Source organism: Mus caroli, unplaced genomic scaffold (genome assembly GCF_978045245.1).
Source record: "Mus caroli unplaced genomic scaffold, Mus_caroli_1 scaffold_14, whole genome shotgun sequence".
Classification (NCBI taxonomy): Eukaryota; Metazoa; Chordata; class Mammalia; order Rodentia; family Muridae; genus Mus; species Mus caroli.
In genome coordinates, this window is record NW_028227269.1 from 5,209,440 (window position 1) to 5,224,758 (window position 15,319).

Here is a 15,319-nt window from a genome sequence, read left to right on the forward strand (position 1 = left end):
ACAAGGCCCCCAGTGAAGGAGCCAGAGAAAGTAGCCAAGGAGCTGAAGGGGTCTGAAGCCCCATAGGGGGAACATCAATATGAACTAGCCAGTACCCCCAGAGCTCCTTGGAACTACACCACCAATCAAAAAAAAAAAAAAATACATGGTGGGACATGTGGCTCTAGCTGTATATGTAGCACAGGATGGCCTAGTCAGTCACCAATGGGAGGAGAGGCCCTAGGTCCTGTGAAGGTTCTATGCCCCAGTATAGGGCACTGCCAGGACTGGGAATGGGAGTGGGTTGGTTGAGGAGCAGGGGAAGGGGATAGGGGATAGGAGTTTTTCAGAGGGGAAACTAGGAAAGGGGATAACATTTGAAATGTAAATAAAGAAAATATCTAATAAAAAAAAAGAATGGAATTCATCACAGCTCAGAACCACAGCCTCCAACTCCTAACTGAGGGCCCTCCACTTCCCTCCCAGGTCTTAGGAAAGGGATGTTGTGATTGGCTTTTATGGTTTTATTCTACAATTGAAGGAACTCCCTGGGAGGGGCCCAGAATCACTCCCACCACCACCACAAAGCATGGGGTTCCCTAGTAACTCCAAGGTGCTCTAACCACTTTACCTCAACCCATACTTAGAAATACAGCTCACACTTCAATCCACGTCTAGCATGTTATATACCACAAAGTGCTAACTGGTAACCAGACCTTGTCTGAAATGTGGACAATAGCATGGAGGGCAGTTCTCCAATGGACACAGAGTGTTTTATCTCCAGACACCGTGGAAACCACGCCCCACAGGAGTCTCAAGGGCTAGAGATGGTACATTTCTCTAATCTCAAAGGGAAAATAACAAGACAATGAATATACAAAGCAGTCTCCAATGCTCCTTTTCCTTCATCTTTTCTGTGCCATCCCATCACGTTTCTTGCTCGGCCAGCACTAAATCACCTCTGGGAGTTTTGCCGAATGCTCCATGAGATGACATCTGCCTTCAAATGTATTGTGTTCAGCCTACCCTTGCATGCTGCAGGACCTGTGTGAATTCCAGACCCATGTGAGATAGAAGAAGAGACAACATGATGCCAGAAAGCCCAGAGATGCTCTCCTTTCAAGGGCTTACTGACAGGATGGAAGATTCGAGGATAATGTTTTGACCAGGGCGCAGAATCTCAGAGACGATACCCAAGACGAGCTTCCATGACACCTCTCAGCAGTCAGCCAGGTATTTATTCCCCAGCCCATGCTGCAGACTCCTACACATACACTGAGCACAGTTAATGGATCCCCTGGACCTTCCTTCCTGACCCTACTAGCTGGATCAGCTTCAACCCTTCCTTCCAGCTCATTTTGTAGAGAAACAGCTCTCATTGCTGAGGAAAAACATATAACTCTAAAGAAAATCAACAGAGCCCCAAGGCAAGGGCTCTGTCCTGAAGATAGCCCCCCCCAATTGGGAAACAGTCTCTGGTAACAGCTGGGGCCCCCAAAGAGAAAGATGATATAGAGAGAGTTGATGGGTTTGTGATACACGGTAAGTGCTGGGTGTCTATGAGATACAGTAAAATGTACTGAATGCCAAAGTGAAGAAAAGAATGAACTATATCCCAACCATCTGTGTTTCAGAACAGGAAGCAATATCATCAAGCAAGCCTGGGTTTTTTACATGGAAGACTGTGTTAACAAGGGCATAATCTGCTTTTGTCTTCCCAAGCTAGACATCGGATGCTGATTCTTTAAAAGGCAAAGGAGTTCACCTTGCCATCAGAAAGTGAAATAGCAAGGCAGAATGGGAAGAGCATCCCTAACCCACTCCCACACTGAGCCTATGGGGGATGGGAGCCTGTTGTGTGGTCTCCTCTGGAGCTGTGAGTGAAGAGCCCCAGGGCAAACCAACCAGAAACCCCTAGGCAAAGCATGGAGTTGGCCACTCTGCTGTGCCCTGCTCTCACTGTTCACATCTGAGGGAGTGAGCGAGCTTTTTCAAGTGCCTCCTGGGTCAGGATGTTTGCAGTGGTGCATAGAGGCAGAGGGAACCCTGCAAAGTCACAGGCCTTACACATCAGCTAGAGTACCAAGGGTTCTTTTGTAAAACGTAGCTGCTCTATAGGAAAAGCTGAAGAAAGGGTTTGCTTGTGGGAAAATGTGCCCCAACGCACAGGTTACTCCAGTGTTTATAGCTACAAGAGCCTGAGTTCAACAGAGTCAAGCCCGGGAGTGAGAGAGCTGCCAAGTGCATCCCACTTACATAGCACCAAAGACCAAGAAGGACACTGCTCATGCCCAGCTGTGCCCTTGCCCCAAACACAGACCTGGGGTACTTCTTACACAGTCTGCAAAAAGTCTCACTGCTTAGACACAGTACACAGAGAGAAGAACAATTGAGCTACAACTCTAATTCTCTCACATAACTTCTGTCTCTCCAGGGCCTAAGCCTTTCAAGGCTTGTAACTAGAACCTGGGTGCCAGGAGGACTCCTTAGGCTCATCAGCTACCTGTTCATAGACATCCATTACCTTAGTCCACTCTGCTGCTGCCACTCCATCCCCGGGGAGCCCTGGGACCACTTCCCTGCATTTTCCAGGCACTGACCACTCCTAAAGATGCTACCTCTAAGGTGCATGGGCAACCACAGATGTTCACAGAAGATGCAGAGCTCCCTCACGTCCCACATCCTTTTACACATTCCTCTGAACTTGGGAGCAAGAAAGCAAAGAAGAACTCCTCTGCCTTCATGTTTCCTCTCTCTCACTCCTTTTTGTCCTCTCTCTCTGTCTCTCTCTGTCTCTGTCTCTCTCTGTCTCTGTCTCTCTCTGTCTCTCTCTCTCTCTGTCTCTCTCTCTGTCTCTCTCTCTGTCTCTCTGTCTCTCTCTCTGTCTCTCTGTCTCTCTCTGTCTCTCTCTGTCTCTCTCTGTCTCTCTCTCTCTCTCTCTCTCTCTCTCTCTCTCTCTCTCTCTCCTGTCCCCTTATCTTCCATCTTCCATGCATCTAGTATACTTTTTCAACACTTTCAGAAATTTTACAAACAAAGTTCAGGATGGAAAGTGTCTTATAGCTAACCTCAGCTTCTAAACCCACCCACAGCTCTCTGTAGACCAGGGGTTTCCCAGAAAGCTTTCCGCCACCTATATTTAAATAGGGGTGGAAAATACATGGAGGGATACAACCTAAGTTCACATCTTAAGATTATCTTGACATAACTTCTTAAAAGAGCAATCCTTTGTGCATCTAGCTATTTAATGAAGCATTTACAAGCATGCCTGCTAGCCAGCACGGTTGGGAGCTGTGCCCCAGTAGTAAATGCCGAAGCAGAGAACCTTCCTTCTCTGAAACCAGACGTCTGTGTAGAAAAACTGACAAAACTTCATTCTGAGAGACTAAAGCTGGGGGTATGAAGTCCCAGTGACAGTCCAGCTAACAGCCATATGGGAAGAGTACGCATCAGAGATCCCACGACAAGCGCTTCCCGAATGAATAAGATGTGCTGTCCTACTTGACTCTGAGTTCACCTCCAAAACCTCACTGTCTCCGTTTCACAGATGACAAAACTGAGACGAAGCACTTTGCCTAAGAAGAACAAGGGCCCAACCTGAGGGTCTCTAACTCTAACCAGTCACTACTCCTACTCTAAGGAGTTGCACCCTTCCTGTAATTTTCCCCCAACGTTCTAGATATTTCCTTCTTCTGAGGTATTAGCATTTCAATTTTTCCTCCTTGGTCCCCTGGTAAGGGCAACTTGAAAGGAGGTCGCCATGTTCCCAGCTGCCCTCCACAGGAAAGAGTTGTCCAACACCACCTGGTCTAGCCTCGCTGTGACTCAGAGCGCTGGCCTCTGTCCACTGCCTGCCCCAGGGCTTGGCCCTGCCTTGGCTTCTCTGCCCTGAGGTTGAAACTGTAGTGCCAGTATGAAGCAGACCAGCTGAACCTGGTGGAGCCCACAGCGACTGGCTGGTGACCTGGTGGAGCCCACAGCGATGGCTGCTGGTATTCACCTCTATTTTTATTCACAAAAATCTGTTCTGTATTTTATTCTGCTTTGGGGCAAGGAGAGGTCAGCTCCGTTCACCTTTGTTGTAAGATGAGAACACAGCAGGAAATGAAGTGACAGAGAAGCCAACCAGCAAGAGGGAGACCGGGCAGAACAGCGGGAAATTAAAAACCTGTGTTTAGATCAGAGCGGAGGGTGTCAGAGTGCCGCTCCAGGGGGTGGCTCCCCTGGGCTGGGTCACACAGACCCATGTGTGGCTACCACACATGACAAGTTGCACGTGCAGCCCACCAGTTTAGTGCCGGTGGCCTGACACTCACAGTGACCCATCTAGGGACCCAAGATTTGGCTGCTTTCCAGTCACCTGTGCCTTCTGGCTTCACTGGGTCACTGGAAGGAACTCTAATGGGAAGCTGAGCCCACAGCCCAGGAGTCTGCACGTCATCCACCCTTGTCTTCCTGCAGTTACTGGGTCTGCTCTGCATGAAAAACCCTGAGGTCTTAGAAAATCAGTCAATCAAGATGGGCAGTTGCTCAGAAACTCCAATCAGGCAGTTCTCTAAAGTTTCGCTCTCACTCCCATGTGATTTTACCTCCACTACATCTATCAAGAACATTCTCAAAAATCCCTCCTCAAAGCCCTCCCTGAACCAGAGATATAGTTGAGAAGCCTAGCACCCGAAACACATGCCAGGCTGGCATTGATACTCAACCTTCCTCTCCACTGGGTGAAAGCAGAAGCAATGTTTTATTCCACCTAGAAAATAATCACTGAGAGTCTCTTAAATGCCAGCCATTGTACTCCACACATACTGGCCCATGGAATAAGTTTCTACAAAAAAAAGGCCCAATAAGAAGGTAAGAGAGCAAGTACACACAGCTTATCATACCAGAAGCAGGGAGAGAAAAGCTGGCTGGGTGTTCTCACAGGCACATTCAACAGGGACTCACTTCAGCTAGATGAACCAAAGCACACTGGAGAGCAACCCAGAAAACAAATGGGAGTGTTAGGTTTTATGTTAGCTTTGTTTATTGCAGAAACTGTGATTTCAGGATGTAGGGAGCATAACTGTGTGATAGTGGGGAGCACTTTCAGTTCTGGGGTCTACCTGGGGAGCACAGTTCAGATTGTCACTACAGTGAACCACCACAGGCACCTTGGCCAACAGTTTGATTCTCAAGACTCTGAAATTTGAAGTCTAAGACCAGGATGCTGGCAGGGCTGGATTCTGCAGAGGCTTCAGCCCTTGACATATAGGTTTTGGGGTGTTCGTTTGTTTGTTTGTTCACCAATGTGTGTCTCATTCTCTTTTCCCTCAAAAACTACAAACAGGGTTGGACTAGAGCCCACCTATACTAATATCTTCATTTCAGATGAATGACTTCTTCAAAGTAACTCATCTCCACATGGAGGTTAGGACCTCACATAGAAACTGGAACCACAAGCTCAAATAAGCTCTTTCTTTTCTAAGTGGCCTTGGTCATAGCACTTTATCAGAGCAATAGAAAAGTAATGGATAAGCATGGGATGCAGAGGGGAAGTGCCACGGACCGGGCCTAATTGGCCCCTCTCAATCTGTGGGAATCAGGGGTTCCGGCAGATGGGCATAGAGTCCGCGGGAATTGAGGTGACAAACAGACTCGACACAAGGGGGTGTGCTGGATCTGAATGTAATTTGTCAAATCGAGCATCAAACTTTTTATACAGGATAAAATAGGGAAGTTAGGTGACACACCGGCAAGGTACAATGAGGGTACTGAATTCTTACACAAAACAGAGGAATGCAAACACAGAAGGACTGGCAGGAACCAACTGGGATAAAATTCAATGTTAACAACGGGGGATCAAAAACAGCTCAGGTCCACTTAATCTTAGAAGCCAGGGGCAAGGGCTTCGTGCCCTTGCCATAGTTCCTATTCTAGTCTATTGTATAGTCCACCGTCCCCCTAAGCCATTGTAAATACTTGTGTATAGGTGTAACTCGGCTATCTATAGTTCTAAGTATCTACTCTGGTTTCTCCTTAGATCACAAACTTCCTTCTTCCTAGATAATGGTAAATTCCATCATAGGGCAGTGACTTAGCTATCCATGCCCTGGGACAGCTCAAGGACTACCTAGAATCTAGCTTAGCTATATGTCAAATAGAGGCATTTATAATAAAGAAATATTAAGGGAAAGCACACAGATCCGTTTACCAACTAAAGCAAGGACATTGAAGCATTCATTATACAGGATGCCACGATTCCAGGAGACTACGTTTCCTTGAACTTTTAGCCTCGGGACAGCGCCCAGGTTTTTGGGGCCTGTCCCACTTGTCACTACTGGAGTGGATGTAGCAGAAAAGAGCCACAGCGATAACAGGTATTAAGACTGGGAGAACCTTGAGTTAAGGGCAAGTTTTGAGGTATATTGAATCTCTACTCATTTCTCTGGGTTTGAGAGTGTGGATTAATCTTATCAAAATCTGCTGTGTGCAATAGACAGCAGCAACCTGGTAGCTGGTGTGCTGTGGTCAAGCAGAACTGCTTTTCCTGGAGGACTGTTTAGAACCCTGAAGTGATGCACACTGTAAGTCTTCAAATGGAAGCAAGGTCAAGTGGGTCCCAATAGTTAGCAGAAGGAGAGGCTGCCCGTGCCCAGTGACCTCAGATGCCCAGGCAGGGAGGCCTACCCAGATTCCTCCCCACTTCCTACCCTAGCCTCTTCTTAACATCTTCCCTTCCCCAGAGAAGAACCAGTAACAACACAGGGCCCTGTGGAAGAAGAGTGAGGGTCTATGGGGGTTGTATGTGGCGGCATGTACAAGGTCTATGAAGAGCATAGATTGTTAGCTCAAGAGGACAAATGGACTTCAGCTTCCCAACTGGATTTCCACCACAGCTGTGGATGACCTGAAGCACAACCATTTGTTACTGAGGATTTCTCAGTTCCCTCCACTCTATCAGAGACCTGTTGTTCCAGTTTTTTCTCATTTGTTTTGCTTCCATGGAGTAACATATGTGACTCTCACCTCTGCTACCTAGACCTCAAGCCCCTCCTAACTCTGAGCCTACCTTCTGATGGCCGCTTCAGACACATTTCTTTTTTTTTTTTTTAAAGGAAGATTGTACATTCACTAGCACAACTTCTTAATGCCACTTCAACAATACAATAACAATAACACCATCAAATATGTTCTCTCTGAAGAGAAATAACAATAACACCATCACATATGTTCTCTCTGTCACAAGAGGGAGACCTCTCATCCTTCCACCCCACACGCATGCATGTACACTCAAGAGCATACATTCAAGGGATTGGTCAGGTCAAAGGAGGAAATCCGTGCCCTAATCCTCACTCATGAGCACTTCAGTGATCCCCAAAACAACAGCTATACCCCAAGTACCATGACTATTGCTGGTATCAACCACAAAGGCTCAAAAAGCAGAAATTTACAAAAGTTTATTTTTTCTCTTTTAGGTAAGACATGTCTTATCTTGGCCAAACTGTTGAATGCCCTGATTTTCAATAGAAACTTTCCCTAGCACAGTCAATATTGTTACTTTGAATGTTCTGAGTGGCATAGAAACTGAAAGAAGATAATCCCTGGGCATCCTCCCAGCAGCCGCTGCTACTCAGTGTCCAAAGTGCCTATAATATTCAGAGCAGCATCCAAGAATCCCTTCTTACATTACTTCATATGTGAATATGCTGCCACCATGTCATGAGAAGATTCCATAATAATCTGGGCCTCGGGGACTCTCATTCCTGCCTTTTGCCTCCTGCACAGACAGGGATGAGTGTGAGTTCCTTCAGTGGAGAGTTATCTCTGGGACTCCTTCCAGTCTCTAAGCATGTGGGTGCTGTGTCTCTCTAGCTGGCAATACCTGGTGCTCACTTTGGAGGAAAGGGGTTACTTTGGGAGCTGTGAAAGTTGTAAACATAGAGTGATAGTAACTTTGTATTGATATTGGACACATTAATCCAAGGCTATGTGAGTAGATAGACTTTAGCATGCTTTAAATGATGAAAAATGAATACGTTGGGAATTTGCTGTCCCCCAAAATGTGCCTTGGAGCATATACCTTCATTTTATCTTTGCAACCACATGGCATTTTGTCCAGTTCTTCAAAGAGAAGGTCAGAGTGTTCTTTCTCTCCAAGTTCCCCTCAGGGTTACCAGTGCTCAGGATCTAGACCAGGTATTCCAGAATCTTGTCCTCTTACTCAAGGAAACAAAAGCCTACACAGATTGCAAAGTAGCAGGGAAATTCTATTTAAAGCAAAGCAATAGAAAAGATCGGAATCAGAGACGAGCAGGCTATGTGGTTGAAAATACATAAGGGTTAGTCTTTGTGACTTCCTTTTATGGGGTTCAAGAGAAAGAGGATCTTAGTTATTAGAGTTTGGGTCATTCCCCATTTTGAATGACAGATAAAGTTGTTTCTTTACTATGTATGTCCTTCCCATGATGTATCTGATTTTAATCATATGCACACTCAACTATGTATAGGCATAAGGTGATAAATAAGGGACTCTCCCTAAAAGTTCACGTGAGTATTCAGTCTCACCATTATCACCATACACTCAAAATCAGTTCAAGCCCAGTCAGCCCATGGCTGAGTGATTCACTTCCACCTTTCTTTCTTTCTTTTTTTTTTTTTCTTTTTTGGTTTTTCTTTTTTTTTTTTTTTAAGATGTATTTATTTATTTATTTATTTTTATGTAAGTACACTGTAGCTGTCTTCAGATGCACCAGAAGAGGGCATCAGATCTCATTATGGGTGGTTGTGAGCCACCATGTGGTTGCTGGGATTTGAACTTTGGACCTTCGGAAGAGCAGTCGGGTGCTCTTACCCACTGAGCCATCTCACCAGCCCCCTTTTTTGGTTTTTCAAGACAGGGTTTCTCTGTGTAGCCCTGGCTGTCCTGGAACTCACTCTGTAGACCAGGCTGGCCTCGAACTCAGAAATCCGCCTGCCTCTGCCTCCCGAGTGCTGGGATTAAAGGCATGCGCCACCACGCCCAGCTTTACTTCCACTTTTTAAAGCTGGTATATGTGCATCTCAATACAAGTTGGTTCAGGTGCTGCTGGCAGATTGCTGGGTGCATTGTTTGGACACTGTTGTATACACACAGTACTTGCACATAAGATTCTTGATCTGCCAAGTGCATGATTATAAGAGAAAGGTATGTATAGCCTAAGCCAAGTCCAAAGTTGCTAACATTTGCTTGCCTATCTCATCAGAACACTTGTGGTTCTCAGCCAAAGTTCCAGGGAAATAGGCAGCAAGTCAGGGAGCAAGTGAGCATGCTTGTCAGAGATCCGAACTAACTCTCTCTCTCTCTCTCTCTCTCTATATATATATATATATATATCTGCACTTTGGGTCCCTGTGAGAGCCTTGGGTACAGAGAATGGTGGCAGACTTCACTCAGCTGCTTGGGATGATTGAGATAGTATCAGCTGCCCTTTGACCCTTTAGAACTCACTCATAGATGTCAGTGGGGCTCATGTGAGGAATGAATCTGAACCAAGAGTCTGAGACACCTTATGGTTCTAGCAAAAGTGAGCTAAGACACAGTCTTTTGTTTTGAATTCAGAGTGATTTGGACTAACAGGGCTCATACACAAAAGGCTACTGGTGAAGACCTCTCTCTCTATTCCTGCCCCTAGTGCTTTATGATTTGACACCAATGGGATGCTTTTAGAGGCCAAGGAGAGAAAGAAGTTGAAGGGTACATCTGAGTCCCTTGAGTGGTCAGGTGGCATCGCTTTGGCACTTGATGCTTGCTCTGTCCTAATTAATTATAGACTCTCCAACAAGAATGTCTGAAACCCCACAGGTCATAGAATACCAGGTATCTCAGACCTCCGAGGAGGGTGACCTTTGCTAGCGTGTGGATGCCAGTGGCTCTTGGAAGCCCATAAGCTATTTTCAAGGTTTTTCTGTTGTTAAGGCCAGGAAATCATCATGTGCCCCCTTTGACTGGCCAACATGTTAAGTCCCGGGAACAAACCAAATCCCAATTGTGAATTTCTAGGTCACAAGGGGCCATGGATTAATCAGACTATTTACAAAACCCTGTCAACACACGCCAGAGGGAACAAGACAGTTGATGCCAATGACATTTTGTGGATTTCTTGTAGCATGTTTTGACCATCCTTTTCTTATTAAACATTCAAATCCTTGTCATGTCCTCTAACACGGGGTTTTGCTGTCTGCTCACCCGCTGAGGACCAGTAATCTAAGACACATGCCTGGAGCCACACAGAGCTGAAAGCCCACAGGGTCCAATTCCACCACAGCATGCACACTGCACAGACACACAGCAGGCCTTTCCCGCGCCAGTGCTTCCAAGCGTGTACTGTGAGATGCTCCCCTGAGAATCGGTCCCTCGGCTCCAACTTTCCCTGCAGAACTATCTTCCCATGGCTTTCACACAGAGGGCCTGCTTATCGGAAGGACTTAATGACATTACCAGGGCAGGTGCCATCCTAATAGTCAGGGCTTAGTGTCAAAACAAAGATGTCTCCCTGTAATAATTAGTTTTCATTGTCAACTTGTCTAGATTTGAAGTCACCCAGAAGACTGATAACATATGGCCCTAGATTTGTCTATGAGATTGCTTCCAGGGAAGACCTTCCCTGAGTGTGGACAATACCATCTCAGAGGCTAGAGTCCAGAAGAAATAAAAGAAGACAGGAGAAAGGCAGGCAAGGAAAAGCATTTCCATCTCTCTTATTTCTGGTCAGCCATGCAGCAGTTATCTTTGTTCCACTATACACTCCCATGACTATAGCATCCTGCTCAGGTACAGGAGACCAAGCAAGAATAGATGGATGGATAGATGAATGGAGGGAAATGTTTGAAACCATGAGCCAAAAAAAAAAAAAAAAAAAATCCTGTCTCCCTCCCCTAAGCTGGTTCTCTTAAGTGTAAAGAGCATGGAAACTAACACATTCCCCTTCCCATAGAGGAAAGAGGCCCACAGTGATTTATTGCACAGTATTGGGCCCCAGCCTCAACTCTAATGCCCATGTTCACCAACTAGATTTTGTTCACCTCCTCTCTCTGGATGCTATACAATCAGTTCTGTAAAGGTGTAACCTTAATTGTAAAAGTCATATTCCAGCAACACCCTTCTTGCCCTGTGCTGAGCCTCCGGATTGCAAGACGCAGTGGCAGTGTGCTGGAGCTGTCTGGGATTGCTTCCGATGAATACGTGCTCAGGAATGTTGTCAGGTCTGCGTTAAGGAGTTGGCATTTCATAATTGCCTGTGGGTGAAAGTATTTATGCCAAGGAAATGGACAAACAAGGATCAAAAATAAAGGCTTCCTCTCTCCCCTCCACCAGGGAGATGGTTTATTTGCTTTCCAGAAAGGGTCACAGTGACCATAAAGAGAGAGATGTCCTCTCAGGACCCTTAGTCACATAAGACAGAAGTCAACACTGATAGATCTAAGTAGAGATGGGCTGTTAGGAAAAGTAGGACTTGGATAGGCTACAGAACCCACAGGAAATATGTAGAGCTGAAACAGGATTGAACCCAGAGCAGCAAGGCAGAAGACACCATAAAATTCTCAGTTTCCCCTACCACTGCACACTTGGCTCTTAGGCACGGCCAACCCTCTTTAACAGAGAAAATCCTAAAACATTCTTTCTCCTTGACCTCCCTTGATCCAGTTCTGAAGAGATGTCTTTGATTGACAGGCTTTAAGTCAGGTCTATCCAGTAGTCAGTGTCACAGAAAGCAATTCCTTCGTGGTTCCTGCTTCTACCGCAGAAGGCTGAGGCTGGTCCTGATTGTCCTGAACTGACAGTGTGCTAACAGCTTCACTGCAGGAAAGACTCCACTCAAACCTGCTGGCTACAGAGCTGATGGGCCCCAGGGCAATTAAAAAAAAAAAAAAAGCCTCTCTCAAATATTTTTCCCATATGGACAAAAGTTTTCTCTGCAGTTTACCCAAATACCAATAACTTCACAGATAAAATATTTTAAGTGCATAGATCCCTCTCAGAACCAGTCCTTACCTTCCTGACCTCCTTGGCCCCAGTGGTATCACAATCACAATCACAATCACACACACACACATACACAGAGAGACAGAGACAGACAGACATATACTCACAGAGACAGAGACAGACAGACAGGCAGATACACAGACAGGCAGAAAGACAGACAGACAAACAGACACACACACACACATCCACACCCGTCAATGTGCAATGTGGAACTAACATTTCCCTCCTACCCTCTCAATTTGGTTCAACTGACAAAGTAGAAGTGACTCTTAATCACATGCATTAGTGTAAGATTTAAGCATGGATAATACAGAACAGCAGGTAACCCGAAAAATCTTTCCATGTGGCTCCAGGATATAACATATGAGTCATTAATTATACAAAAGAATTAGAATTGCCTATGTAAATTGTGACCACAAGACGGGTAGTTGCAAGACTGCAAGTCCGATTCTGTGCTAACTTTCAGCTATATAAATTATAACATCAGCAGTATCCAAGGAGCTTTCTAGTACACAGCCAGGGCAACTGTATATTGAGGCTGTTAGGGACTATTAGGAAAGGGAGATGGAATGAGGAAACAATGAGCAAATATCACATAAATTTTATTTTGGCAGTAGGAACAGACAGTGCAATAGATAAAATGGTAATGAACACAGAACAAACACCTACAAAAGTCACCTTCACGTTCATCCAGATTCACATTATTTCAAATAAGGAATCAGGGGAAGACCAGTAAATGTCTCCGTGTTTAATTATGCTTATGAAAAACAGAAAGCTCAAGGTTGTCTGATGATCTTGGGATGTGCTGGTGGGCAGAAGGAGGGGCTGTGAACAGACAGGTGGGAAATAAACTGATGTGGTCCTCAGTGTTTGAGCCCAGAGGGGCCCATGGAAAGAAGCACATGGCCTGCTTTGCTCCCCGGAAGGCATGTTCCTTTATAACATGAGAAAGGAACTTGCAGAGTAACAAGGACCTGATGCAGGAAGACTTTGGTCTCTAAGTGATCCCACGTTTGCAGCCTGGGGTTGATTTTGATCAGAAGAGCGGAGGCAAAGTGCTGTAAATGTTCCTTCTTCAAGGCCACAGCTACAGGCTTGCCTTGGCTTCCTAGTCATCTCAAGAGAGGCAGGGGCCTAGCAAACCCAGACTCAGGGCATCCAGGAAGCCTTCTATGGTCTGCTCTGAGGCCCATCAGTTTCTAAAAGGGAGCTATTGTTTCCTGGCTTGTTGCCTCACTGAAAGCAAGCTGGGCTTGAATTGTGGTGGGCCTAGAAATGAGCCCTGAGTTTAGAGTTACGAATCCTGATATCACTGATATCAGGGAGGGTGGTGATGGTATCTTCCTCTTCTGGTCCCAGGGAGGTTCTCCAGCTGCCCTGGGGAATTCTTTCCTTACCACCTCCCAAAGCTTCTCCCTCAAAGCTTACCGTGCCAGGGAGGATCCTCACAGGGGGTTAAACATGAAAAATGAAACAGGGACTTACTTACCTGAAGGAAATATGTGAGAATGCATCTTATATAATCTAATAGTACAAAAGAACAAAAGAACTTTCTAAGCATAACACAAAGTCTCAATATCTAGAAAATATGAGGTTGATCAATTTCACTAGTTTTTTTCCACATGAAGAAGAAAAACATACCCCCAAAGGAAAAAAAATTTTTAAAAGTACAGTCTTTGAAAAGATGGACTTAGATTCAAACCACAGGCCAAAAAAAAAAAAGAAAAGAAAAAAGAAAAGGAGGGGAGGGGAGGGGAGGGGAGGGGAGGGGAGGGGAGGGGAGGGGAGGGGAGGGGAGGGGAGGGGAGGGGAGGGGAGGGGAGGGGAGGGGAGGGGAGGGGAGAAGAGAAGAGAAGAGAAGAGAAGAGAAGAGAAGAGAAGAGAAGAGAAGAGAAGAGAAGAGAAGAGAAGAGAAGGGAAGAGAAAAATATTCTTTTTAATACTTCTAATGCTCATTAGTATTTGAGAGATCTAATAAATAACAAACTGTCCTGTTAAAATTCTATCTACAAAGAAGAAAGCAGATTAATATTAAAAAATCATTTTCTTACCAATGGAGCCACTGGGGCAGGCAACCTTAGTATGTAAACAGAAGGTCTCCCAGTACTAAATCCCAAAGTGTTGCAGATCTACCCATCAGCTCTGAAAGCCCACAGACTTCATTTGGCAGGTGTAAGACCTTTGTGACTAAGCTTAGGATATAGCCAGAGGCTACCTGAAGTGCTTGTTCCGTGTAGAACAATTGTAAAAGCAGGGAGGGACAGAGAAGTAGTTGAGCTAGATAGGCATATATCTAACCAGCAAACTTAGCCACCGGATAATTAACTTCTTCTTCATACGGGTGAAGAGGATGAATGGAAGAGAGTCACAGTGAGACAAAGTCACCAACCAATGATGTCTTTCCACTTGGAAATATAAAGCATCGAGAAGGAAGTGCCCTATCCAAGAAGTACCAGCAAATCAACAAAGAGCAGCAACGCAATACCAACCTGGGAAGAGAAGATGAACAGACTCGTGGAGAAGGAGATTCAAAAACACACACAGAATGCATACATATACATGAGAAATTCAAAAAAAACAGTATCGTTACATAAAAATCAAAATTAATGCCACAATGAAATATCATCACTGAACAGACTGGCAAGAGTTGGAAATCTTGTCACTGTACTATTGGTGCAGATGTGGGCGGTTGGCATTTTTATGCACTGCTGGGAAGACACCCAAAATTTTATAGAGGACAGTGAGGCAACTGGTATCAAGACTCCAAGGGCAATGTTTCTAGACCAACATGCCACCTCTAGCTTTAGCCTATGTATTAGTATCTGTTACACCTGGTGCAAAATTGCTCTTTCAAAGTCAAAAGACTAGCATCGTCCCAAAGGGACATCAGTAGAGAGTGAAATAAATTAATACACAGTACAGAGACCAAGGGTAGAACCAAACACAACAGAGAAAGGAGAGAGAGAGAGAGAGAGAGAGAGAGAGAGAGAGAGAGAGAGAGAGAGAGAGAGAGAGAAGAAAAAAATGAAAGGAAAGGAAAAAGAAAAATATCAACGAACAGAGACTCACAGCCAGACATTATGCAGAGAGAGACACTAAACAGGAGGTCTCCATCCTGTCTCTCCCTTAAAGATTGGAGGAAAGAAGAGGAAAGATTTCAGGAGTCAGAGTGGATAAAGGATGCCAGGAGAACATTGCCCAATAAATCAACTAAGAGGGCCCATATGGGCTCACAGAAACGGACACAGCAAGCACAGGCCTGCCTGGGTGTGTACAAGGTCCTCTGTCTGTACATTGTGGCTGTTAGCTTGGTGGTCTTGTGGGACTCCTAACTGT